Raw genomic sequence first — 10,626 nt, 5'->3', positions numbered from 1 at the left:
TCATCCACCACGAAGGAAAAAAGCTCAGGATGTACAATGGGCTTAAAGACAACCGGACACACAAAGAGCACAGAGGTGGCAAATCTTCAGATAAATAAAAATCAAGCAAACATGTAACCTTGTGAGGATGTCTGCCTGAAACATGCACTTAGAGAAGTTTGCAAATCCTAGAAAGTCCACATTTCTCCCACCTCACACATGCCTCTCCCTGCGCTTCTTCCCCTCACAGACAGCAACAGAACCCCCCTGCCTTTGATTTACAATTAAATTAAGAATTACTTTGGTAAAAAGCGGCGCTTTTCCCCGCCTGCTTTGTTTTGTGCCCCCAGGCTGTGCAGACCCCCATTGCTCGCTGTGCAAGAGACAGCGTCACACGGCGCGTGAGGAGCTGCAGGAACTGAAACCAGCCCTATGATTTATGGCACTAATAAGGCTCAACTGCCATTTCTTGTGGTTTCCTCCCAAGTTGTCTTTGATAATTTCTACTTGTACCATGGTTATTGTTGCCGCTGCGAGGGTTCAGTTGGCAGTTCAGTTGTTTATTTATTAATAAACATTTATGTTTGGGGAGTGCCAGAAGGGGTCAGCTAGGCACTTTCCCTGGGCTTTCCCCTGTCCTGCTCAGGTTTGTCAGAGGGATGAAAGATGTGCTGTGCCATGAGGAGATGGCAATCACGTGGTGACAACCTCTCTTTCCAGAACACTTCCTTGGCAGGAAGGCTGTGGCAGCTCTGCTGGTGGCCATCTCAAAGGGCTGTTCAGGCTCCCTCCGAGGGCTCTAGCTCCTAAAGGCCTGCCAGGTCACACTGGGATGATTTCTAAGTGTTCATATCTGGATGTGCTGCTGGAGGGTGTCACCTCTGCAGGTGAGCACCTGTGAGGCAGCTGTAGCTGCTTCTTTCTCTCCAGCACAGATTAGCACCTTGGCTGTGAGATGGTGCAGCAAAGACCACACACATCTTCCACTCCTGCCATCAGTGTGGCAGAGCCAGTGACCACCAGAGGAGAGGTCCATGGACAATGTGCAGCTGCCTGCTTTAATACAGCCCCTCAAACTGCCCCAGCATGAACTTGCAGGGTTGGCATGTGGATGCCTCACCCTGGCTGAAGCTGGTCTCAGTGGTGGGGTTAAGGCTCAGCCTTCTTGTTGCAGGTCGTAGTTGGCATCAAGAGACTGTGACAGAGGAGAAGGAGGATCCTGCTGCTGCCAGGAGGGAGAAGTGGTGTTGAGGGGATTGTAAGGGAGAGACTTCTTGGGGAATGGCAGTAGTGAAGGGGCACTGTGTTCACTACAGTCTGTTGGTTCCAGCAGAATTGGGCAAGAGAGAATCCATATGTACCCTTTGATTTATGTGTTTCTCTTGTGCTCACTTTTGGACTGCTTTCTGCCTGCTTTTGTTAACTTGGCTGGACTAGAGACTGTGAAAACAACAAAACATTATCACCCAAGGATACTGGAGAGTCTTTTGCTGACACTCAGGGCTCTGCTTTGATAATTTGCCTGGTGGAACGTGTGGAGGATTACAGGCTACACCACAAAGATGCTGATGGAGAGTGGCTGTGCTGTTTTTCCTTGCTCCCGAGCAGCAGAGCAGTCCGTGGTGCCTGCAGCTGCACACATCATGGCAGAGCTGAGTCTGGGTTTCCCCAGCTCCATCCCAGGCTGCACACAGCAGGAGAGGGCACTGGCAGAGGTGGAGTTACTGCTGACCCAACAGGCCACTCTGGCTGAAAATTTCAGTGCTGCCAAAGAAACACAGCTGCCTACTCTGCTCTGCCTGGGTCCGTGTGCCTGTGAGAGCCAGACAAGGCAACAAGAGGGTTGGGTGAGGAAGGAGATGGTCACTGAGGTGAATCCAAAACTCCATGCTATTCCCCACCTGCTCAGATCTTCAAAGCTAATGAGGTCACCAAACTGCCCTTGACAGCCTGTTATCTTAGCCAGGGCCACAGATCTTTCTTTTCAGACTGTCCCATTTCAGTGTCCAACTATGCAGCAAACAGAGGTCTTCTACATGCTTGTCTGAAGGGCACAGGAGGGCCCTCAGTGTCTGGTTTATCAGAGCAATGGTGTTGCCATCAAAGTGATGTAACCCTAATGGCAGAGCACCTGAGACTTGGCAGCACCTTTCACCCAGGAGAAGATAAAACCGCAGAGGAAAAGAGAAATTAAAGGTGTTGTAACATGAAGGCAACAACAGGAGTTTCGTAATGTAAATTTTTGTACCCGAGTATACTGCATATATCTGCTTTCTGGAGCCTGTCATGGTTCAGGATGTGTCTGGTTTTAAAAGGCTTGTGGGAATTCAGATCTGTTTGGTTTTTTTTTAATGGTCTGACTTCTCAAGGCAGTTTGATAGCTTTTCTTCGAGCCTTCCTAGGAAGAGGCACAGAAGCCTTGCCTAGTGGAGAGCCCCAGATCCTCAGTCACTGAGCCCCATTTCCTCTCCAGAGCTACAACCAGGGGGAGTTCTGGCTGTGGCCACAGCATCTCACTGAGTCCTGAAAGGAGACAGCTGAGTCAAATCAACAACTCTAGGACCAAACGTTTCCAATATCAAGAGAGTTAGATCCATCTGCTGCTTTTTGGAAAGCAGCAAATTATTGCTTCTTCCCCTGCTGCACACAGACACACACAAACACCCACAGACTTCACAGTCTGAAGATCTGCTGTCTTTCCTGCTAGAAGGGCAATTTCTGCACTCATTTTCTCTGCTCATTTGCCAGTAAAACCAGCTCTTCTCTCGGATAAAGTTTTGAAATAATTCTTGCAGGCAGCTAAGAGGACTTGCAGTTATAATACTTGACATGAATCTTCATGACACTGCACTGGGGTTCATTTCTCTTTCCTTCTATCCCAGTGAAGATGCAGTGGGACAACTGAGGCCATTCTGAAGGTCAGCAACAGCATCACCATTCATGGCTCTCTAGTTTGCCTTCCAGACCATGTAGGAGGCTCTAACCTGGGTTGACGTGAGAAGCTTCACTGAACTGTTTCCTTCATCTGATCGCTTGTGGCACAGCAAAGCTTTTGAATCAATCTGCCAGTTGCTTATACATGGGAAAAGAGCATTCATAGATGAGCTGGGGAGTTTTCCCGGCATTAGCGGGCAGAATGGATCAGACAAAAACTGCCAAGTCACTTTAAACCAAAGAAAATGTTGTTTTGTTGTAAATATTTTTATAGTTCTGATTCTTTTTGTTTGGGCTTTTTAAAATTAAAAAAGGTTCAAATTTATTTTTTTCTTTTATTTCTTCTTTATCTCTCTTCCTGTAAGACTTTTCCTACTTTATAGAATCATAGCATCATAGAATAATGGCTTGTGTTGGAAGGGGCCTTGAAGATCCTCTAGTTCCAGCCTCCTTGTCATGGGCAGGGACACCTCCCACGAGACCAACTTACTCAGATAGGTCTTGAACACTTGTGGGGAGTTCATAGCATCTTTGGGCAATTTGTTCCAGTGCCTCACCACCCTCACAGTTAAGAATTTCTTCATAATATATAATCTAAACCTGCCCTCCCTCAGTTTAAGCCATCCCCTGTTGTCCTATTACTGCAGGTCCTTTAGAAAAGTCCCTCTTCAGCCTTCTTGTAAGCCCCCTTCAGGTACCTGAAGGCTGTTAGTAAGGAGTTAAGAATTATATAAGGAAATTGGTAATTGATTTATTTAGTTTTGTTACTAATGAAGCAAGACATAGAAGGAGGAAAAAAGGGTCAGAAGAGATTAAAAAATTCAAATGGCACATGAAAATAAAAAATGAGTGAGATTCATCCACCTAACCTTAGGCAACAAGAGATGTATGAGATACTTCAGGACTCCCTTCAGCCCCAGCTTTGTAAAGGCATGGTCTCTGTTAGGTCCTGTCGTGTCTGCAGCTGTGTGCAGATGTCTCCAGTGCTCCACCACATCCCAAGGGCAACACACGCCCTGGCCTGGGCAGCAAAATCACCTTGGCTTCTTCTGTCCTTGCTGAACAGAACAGAGGTTTTTCTGATGGATGCATGGAAGTTTTAGGATTCAAAGAAACACCCACATATTCTGAGGGACTGAAAAATAACATTCTCCCTTGTACAAGTTTATTAAAGTCTCCTTAGAATCAGCGTCAAGGCAATAACTTGTGGTGTGCCAGCCCAGCTGCATTTGCTGCCACCTCCTATAAATGTGCCATTAGCTGGCAGGCATGCACAGAACAGAGGTTTCCATAAGCTGTTCTTTTTAATGTAAAATTACCTCTTAGTGTGTTAAACTCATTTTTGCCTTTAGCTTGTAAGGTGTTAAATGCAGGAATACGGCTTTTCTCTGGCAGGCTCAGCCCCTTGCAAATATACATGCCTCAAGGTATGGCTTTTTAATGATTATAACCATAATTTTAAAGGTTTTTATTTTTTTGTGTTCAAAATGTGATTGGTGTTGCCCATGACAGGATATTCACTATTTGCCTGAAAACCTCATAACCTAAATAAGCATTTACCATCAACCTAATCTAATCAAATCATAATCAATACTGATACTGTGGGATCTTGTAAAACATGACCCACGTGGCAAGTTCTGCCACTTGTTAATTATGTCCTTGGAGGCAGCAGTCAATAACTCCCAAGGGTTAGATGGTTCCTACTTAGTCAGGTGTTTTCAGGGAGTACCACTGACATTTAATAAGGACTTCTGCAACCATGGAAAACTTTATACTCTGACAAATTAAAAGGCTTAGGAAAGATAGCAATTAGAGGACTGTTAAAAAAAAAAAAAAAGAAAAAAAAGCTGTCCATAGAGCCCTGCAGAGCAGGACTACTGGGAACTGACAAGACAATTTTTCAGAAAAAAATGTTTAAAAGAGGTTTGTGTCTCACCCCAAACCAACACACAGCGTGGACTAGCATATAAGTCACTGCAAGTACTTCTTTAAAAAAAAAAAAAAGTTTAAACCTTTGGCTTGGGTATTTCAACATAGTTTCAGAGAAAGAAGCTCTTCCAGCATCTGGCAGATGAGAATGTGTCCAAATTAGTATGTCTGCTGATATTCAAAGCAGATAACCTTGTTCTCTTCTCTACACTTAATATGAGAACATTTGTGGTGAGAGTAATTTATGAAAGAGAAAAACTTTGAAGAGGAAGAGATAAAAGCAAACATAAACTCATTGCCTTTTCGTCTCCTGGAGAAACTTGTTTTAAATTTTGTTTTAAGCTGCTGATTGAAGTGAGTGAGTCTTGTGAACAAACACATGTGGTTGGGTTTCTGTGCCACAGTTTGACCACCTATGTTAGTTAGTTAGACAAGTGTGAGGAGAGAGCTGGGTGGCTGCATATGCTGGTTATCCATCCCAACATTCATTTTTAGGTGCTGTTGTTCTTTCCTATTTTCATTGATTTATCTGCTTACAGGAACAGATGGAATTGCTCATCTATGCAGAATGAAGGAAATGGCCCCTGGAAACAAAGACCAGGGCTGTACTACTGATGAGAAAGCAATGGAAAATGCACAGGAGAGGCAAAGTCAGGGGAAGCACTGGTCTGTGGTTCAAAAAGACCTGCTCCAAAGGCAGTGTGGAATTCCCAGAGCATCCAAGCAGTGTCTACCCACCCACATCCTGCTGAAGGGGCAGGCCCCAGCTCTGGGTTTGGTTGTGAGGTAAGTGCAGACTCACACCTGCCTCTGTCCACAGGCAAAAGTGATGTAACACATCAGCCATGTGGGTTCTCCTGTGCTAGTTGTCTTGCACCTCGTTCAAACTCAGCCTATGCTGTGTGTCACAGCACAATAACTTTAGAGATGTGTGCCACTGTGGCTGGAGAGGGCTGGCTCCTGGAAAGATCTGAGAACTGTGTGCACTCCTGGTCTACTGCAAAGGCAAAGTGAAACAGGTTAGTCTTTTCCCATGTCAGAAGCTAATCTTACTTTGCAGTACAAGAAACTGAGGACTTGCAGATGGCCAGTGACTGCATCAGCTACGAGGCATTTCTCTGCTAGGTGTGGTAGCATTTTTAGCCCTTTATAACACGGTCATAGGGATAAGTCTGGTCATGTCCTCATGTGTCTTTCTTTGCCTTAGCTGGTAGACACTGGCCCTTGCAGAACAGAGACAAGCAATGTGACATTTCAGGTACTACCGCAATCTTAATCACAAATCATTCCAGCAGCTGAGGTGACTAACGTAAGACAGACACACACGTGCATTGACACAGACAGTACACAGTGCAAAAATTACTTTGCCAGTCATTTCTCTTAACTAACTAAAAAGTACCATGATGTGTATTCTGCTGCTGAAGTCTCTGAATAACATAAAGCTGGTGCCCACACTTAAAAATAGCAGCAAGGTATGAATAAATGCAGGTTGGTTCAACAGGAAAGAAGAAAACAACACCTCTCAGTAGGAACACAGGAGTTTAGATAGGTTTTGTTTCTCTCGCTGACAAACTGCTAAAAAAAATAGCTTGGTTTCAAAATGAAAATTGCCTTTAGTTCAAAGTGAAACATTCAAACACCCACAGAAGCGGGAGGAAGGGGTTAGATTCAGAGGGGGAATGTGGAGGTGAGATGGCTGTCCCTCTCCTGTCTGGAGGCCTGGCCATCAGGGCACAGTCGTGTTCTCTTCAGGGGAAGAAGCAGCCTCAGTGAGTCAAAGATGCTAACATGACCCCGACACGGTGCAACATTAAACACTTAAAAAGGTTTTGGGTTTTGAATTCAGAGACCTCAGCCTACTTGGTTACCATGGCAAACAATCACCAGTAGAAGTCTTTTAACCTTTAATTAAAGATACACAAAAAGGAGGAAAAACAGTTTAAGCACTTGAAAAATAAAGTATTAAGTAAGACTTTCCTTTTAAAAAGCATCCATTATTCCTCTTCCCTTAGCTGTCTGGCAGTTCTTGTGGCAATCTTCCTTCCCTTTATTTAAGTTCATAGCAGCAGAAACTGTTCTTGGGGAAAGAGAGACACTCATCGAGATAGACTGGATCTGTTGTTGCTACTCACTTTGGGCTCTGCTCACTTGAAGACACACATATGCACAGGGGGAGAGAAAAGGATAGCAGAGAAAAAAAAAAGTTACTTCCTTTTCTGGTGTTGACTTTTACTTGGCAGCTTCGCTGATAGAAAAGGACAAGCACAAAACCTGGCCTTAGCCCCTCTGAGATCTAAGAGACTTGTACCAGTGTCTGCCTCTTCTGGGGACTGTTTTTAGGAGTTTCTTTGACTGTTGTTCACAGCTGGGTTGCACAACCCCTACCCTTCCTGTCTAGGCAAGTTTGTTTAAACAGAAGGTGAAGGAGAGAGAACAAGGAAAGAAGCATGTGAGGAAATGACAAAACAGTTTATGGGTCATGTCAGGATCTCATCTTCCAGGTGGGTTTCCAGTGAGTTGAAGCTGGTGGAGCTAGCAGTGACATCTGTGTGTGTCCTGGCCAAAATGTGGCCAAAGGGTCTGATCAGATCAGGTAACTAGGTGCCAACAGTGTCACAGTGTTAAGTTAGGTCTCAAAGCTGGCAATGACAACTGTCAGATTTCTATTTTCTGTCAACCTGTCCTATCATCAGTATCAAAATAGATGTTTCCAGAAGATGATGAGCATGCCAATAGCCACCAGTTAGGTTTAGATCTTGACACACCTGTTTTGGTCCATTGGTTTTGGCATTTAGAGCTCTGTATTTTTCTTTTTTTTACCTTATGAGCTTTGTTAAACGGCTTTGGCTGGCATAGTGCTTGTGCAGGACATGCAATGCCTTCTGCTGCTGCTGTGTCTGCCTTCTGATTTCTGAGGAGAGTATTGAGCATAGGGGGGCTCCTGGTGGGGGTAAATGTTGATTCCTGTGTTCCTTAATAGTTCAGGACTCATTAGCACAACTCAGGGAAGCCAGGAGAACCATTCCCATATGAGGGCCTCAGCTGAGGGTCTAGAAAGATCTTCTTGCAGACCAAGACACACCAATTGCAGAGAGTGAGAACAAACACACCTTAGTATGCAGCACAGCACAGCCTTATGGTATTCTCCTGAGAGATAAGTGATGCTGGTTCAAGTTCCCCCAGGCAGACGAGGAAATTAAACCCAGGACTCCCACATCCTTTATGAATGAATAAAAAGTGGCTGTCTTCCTCACAGCTTTGTGAATATAATCCTGACATTTTTTTTTTCCAGGAAAGCAATTTGGTAAGTCCACACTGAATCTGACAATCATTTCAGGACAACGGAGAAAGCATTTTTCAATGAGAAGAATACTGACTAAAAAAAACCCCAAAACCACCTCACGAACATAGTGACAGTAAAACAACTGGACAGCCCCTACCACCCTGCTGCTTTATATCCAATAGCTGTGGGACACAAAATCTCCATGGCTTTCAGGCAATGAGGGAACTTATCTGGCAATGTGAAATCTTGGCAGGCAAAAAACCATTTTGAGGGCATAATGAAATGCTCTAGGAGTGGCAGACAAAAAGCTGAACGTTGGTGGGGCTGCTCTGAGTCCTGACACAACTGCAGTGGTGTAGAGAAAACTGTGAGGATTACACCACTCCATCTGCTAAGGTGTGACCAAAGTCCCCTGTTCTAATTAGGTGTTGAAGGCCTGAGAAGGCTCAGACTGTGTTAAAGTTCAAACAGATGCCTGTATGAGGTCTTGTCAGCACCTTTGAGGAAGGAAGCAGAGGAAAAAGGGGTTTTTACTTCTCTGAGCTCTTTACTGAACCTAGAATTGTGTCTGCTGGTGACCATTTCCAACAGCATGGCAGACCTTGGGGGAGAGGAATGGTTGTCTAGAAATGGGCTATATCTCATTAAAAAAAAAGCTTGGGCTTTTTTTTCAGCCAGATGAGTCCCTTGTCCTAGCTTTCTGCTGGGCCACCCACATGTTACCAGCAGCATGAAGGAGCAAAGAAAATGTGTGTCTGGAAGTGGAGGATGGGACAGTTTCTGTTGGTCTTGGCCGACAACAAAGCCTGTCTGGTATGACCATGCAAACATGAGCTCCTCTGCTCCTTTACCTAGAGCTGTTTTAAATGCCAGGCTGCTTCGTAGCTCCTGTATTTTAGGGAAGGGAGAGACTTCCTCAGGTGGAACGCAGAATAAATTGGATTGCAGATGGCCAGGCCACTGTGCAAGAGCAAACATCTGCCTGTGGGAAAGCCAGCTGGTTCTTAGCAAAGGGTAAGGGATATGAAGCTGCCCTGGAGGCTGCTGGTTTGTTCTGAGGGGCACCTTCCTCACCCCCACGGCCAACATGAGCTCATTGGTACACCTGTGCACACACACAGAGGCTGTGGTACAGCCAGGTGTGATAGGGAATGAACAGAGACAGAAAAAAAGAGGCTTATCTGGCCCCAGTGGCCATAAAATAGAATTGAGACCATGCTGGCCAAGATGGACAGTGGCAGCAAAGCTTTCTTCATCGTGTGTGCTCTTAGAGCTGTGCTCTGAATGTTCTGAGTGGAGAAGTAGCAGAAATTTGCTGAGACACTGCTGGAATCAAATCTGTGTGGGTACAGCAAGGACTCCTGGTGTGCTCACAGCTCTGCTCTGGGGATGGTGCTGTCACTGCTTTCCTCACTGCCAGGCTGGGACACAGGACAGGAAACAAAGACCAAATGAGTCCAAATGAAGACACAGGACAGAAAACAAAGACCAAATGAGTCCAAATGAAGGTCAATAAGGACAGCAAGGCTGCTCATGGTGCCCTCGGATATCAAACTACAGCTCTGTCAGAGGCAATACACAGAGCAATAGCAAAGTCTCACAGACTACAAACCCAGTCCTGCAGCTTTAACATATAAACACCTTTGATCAGCAAGGCTGGAGTAGGGTCAGGGTTGACATAAACCCAACCAATCAAGCAAGACCACCTACATATTTAAATTAACCTGTATTCTTCGGGGAAATATTATTTTCTTTGAGGATTTTGTTCTTTTCTTCATGCCACTCTGTTTGGCACCGTTTTCCCCCGCACATCACTGCTGTGATAGATGCAGCATTGTCATTCAGGAGCTTAGGCCCTTAATACAAGGGGCTATAGCAAGGTTACCAGATATTTTGTTTTAAAGTAATCCTTGGAACTCAAGGAACTTTCTAATAATTGCTATGTACTTTTGCTAAAAAAAAAAAAAAAAAAAAAAAAAAAAAAAAAAAAAAAGTTTAAAATTTTGAAGAAATCAACCCCCAAATGTGTTTAAATTTTACATGTCATTTAAAAATGCACAAATAGTCTTTCATTCCTTTTTTTGCAGAGAGGGAACAGAATCAATTTGCCATGGTTATGCCTCCTGCCAATTGTTTAGAATTTCCAGGATTTAATCTTTCATCCATGTGTGTATCCACTATTTACCTTTGAATGAGATAATGCATAATGCATTGGGCTTTATGGAAATGAACCAAGAAAACCTGGTGGTTGGTGTTCTTTCTTTCTTTTTTTTTTTACATAGAAAGTTGTACTCTCCCTTTATAGCCTAGAAAAATTAGCATCAATGTTACAACAACATGGAAGGGATGAGGAAACACAGATTACCTTAGTATGAACTCAGGAGATGCCACATGTGTGGGGAGGAACAGTGCACTGTTCCTCCCCACACATGTGACATCTCCTGAGTTGTTGTACTGGTGAGGTAGCATCACTGCTGTGACAAAAGCAGGTGTGGGATGTC

General features: G+C 44.5%; 1 long non-coding RNA gene across 1 annotated transcript; it reads left to right on the top strand.

The window, feature by feature from the left end:
* The first annotated feature begins 1,652 nt into the window (after nucleotides 1-1,652).
* Nucleotides 1,653-8,275, top strand: LOC136374677 (uncharacterized). Its single transcript, XR_010745958.1, has 3 exons — nucleotides 1,653-2,897; nucleotides 5,382-5,628; nucleotides 8,135-8,275. It is a non-coding gene; the product is annotated as an uncharacterized lncRNA (long non-coding RNA).
* Nucleotides 8,276-10,626: the final 2,351 nt, after the last annotated feature.

Source organism: Sylvia atricapilla, chromosome 2, assembly GCF_009819655.1.
Source record: "Sylvia atricapilla isolate bSylAtr1 chromosome 2, bSylAtr1.pri, whole genome shotgun sequence".
NCBI classification, from domain to species: domain Eukaryota; kingdom Metazoa; phylum Chordata; class Aves; order Passeriformes; family Sylviidae; genus Sylvia; species Sylvia atricapilla.
The sequence above is the reverse complement of the archived record's forward strand: the minus strand, read 5'-3'. Positions and strand labels throughout refer to the sequence as shown.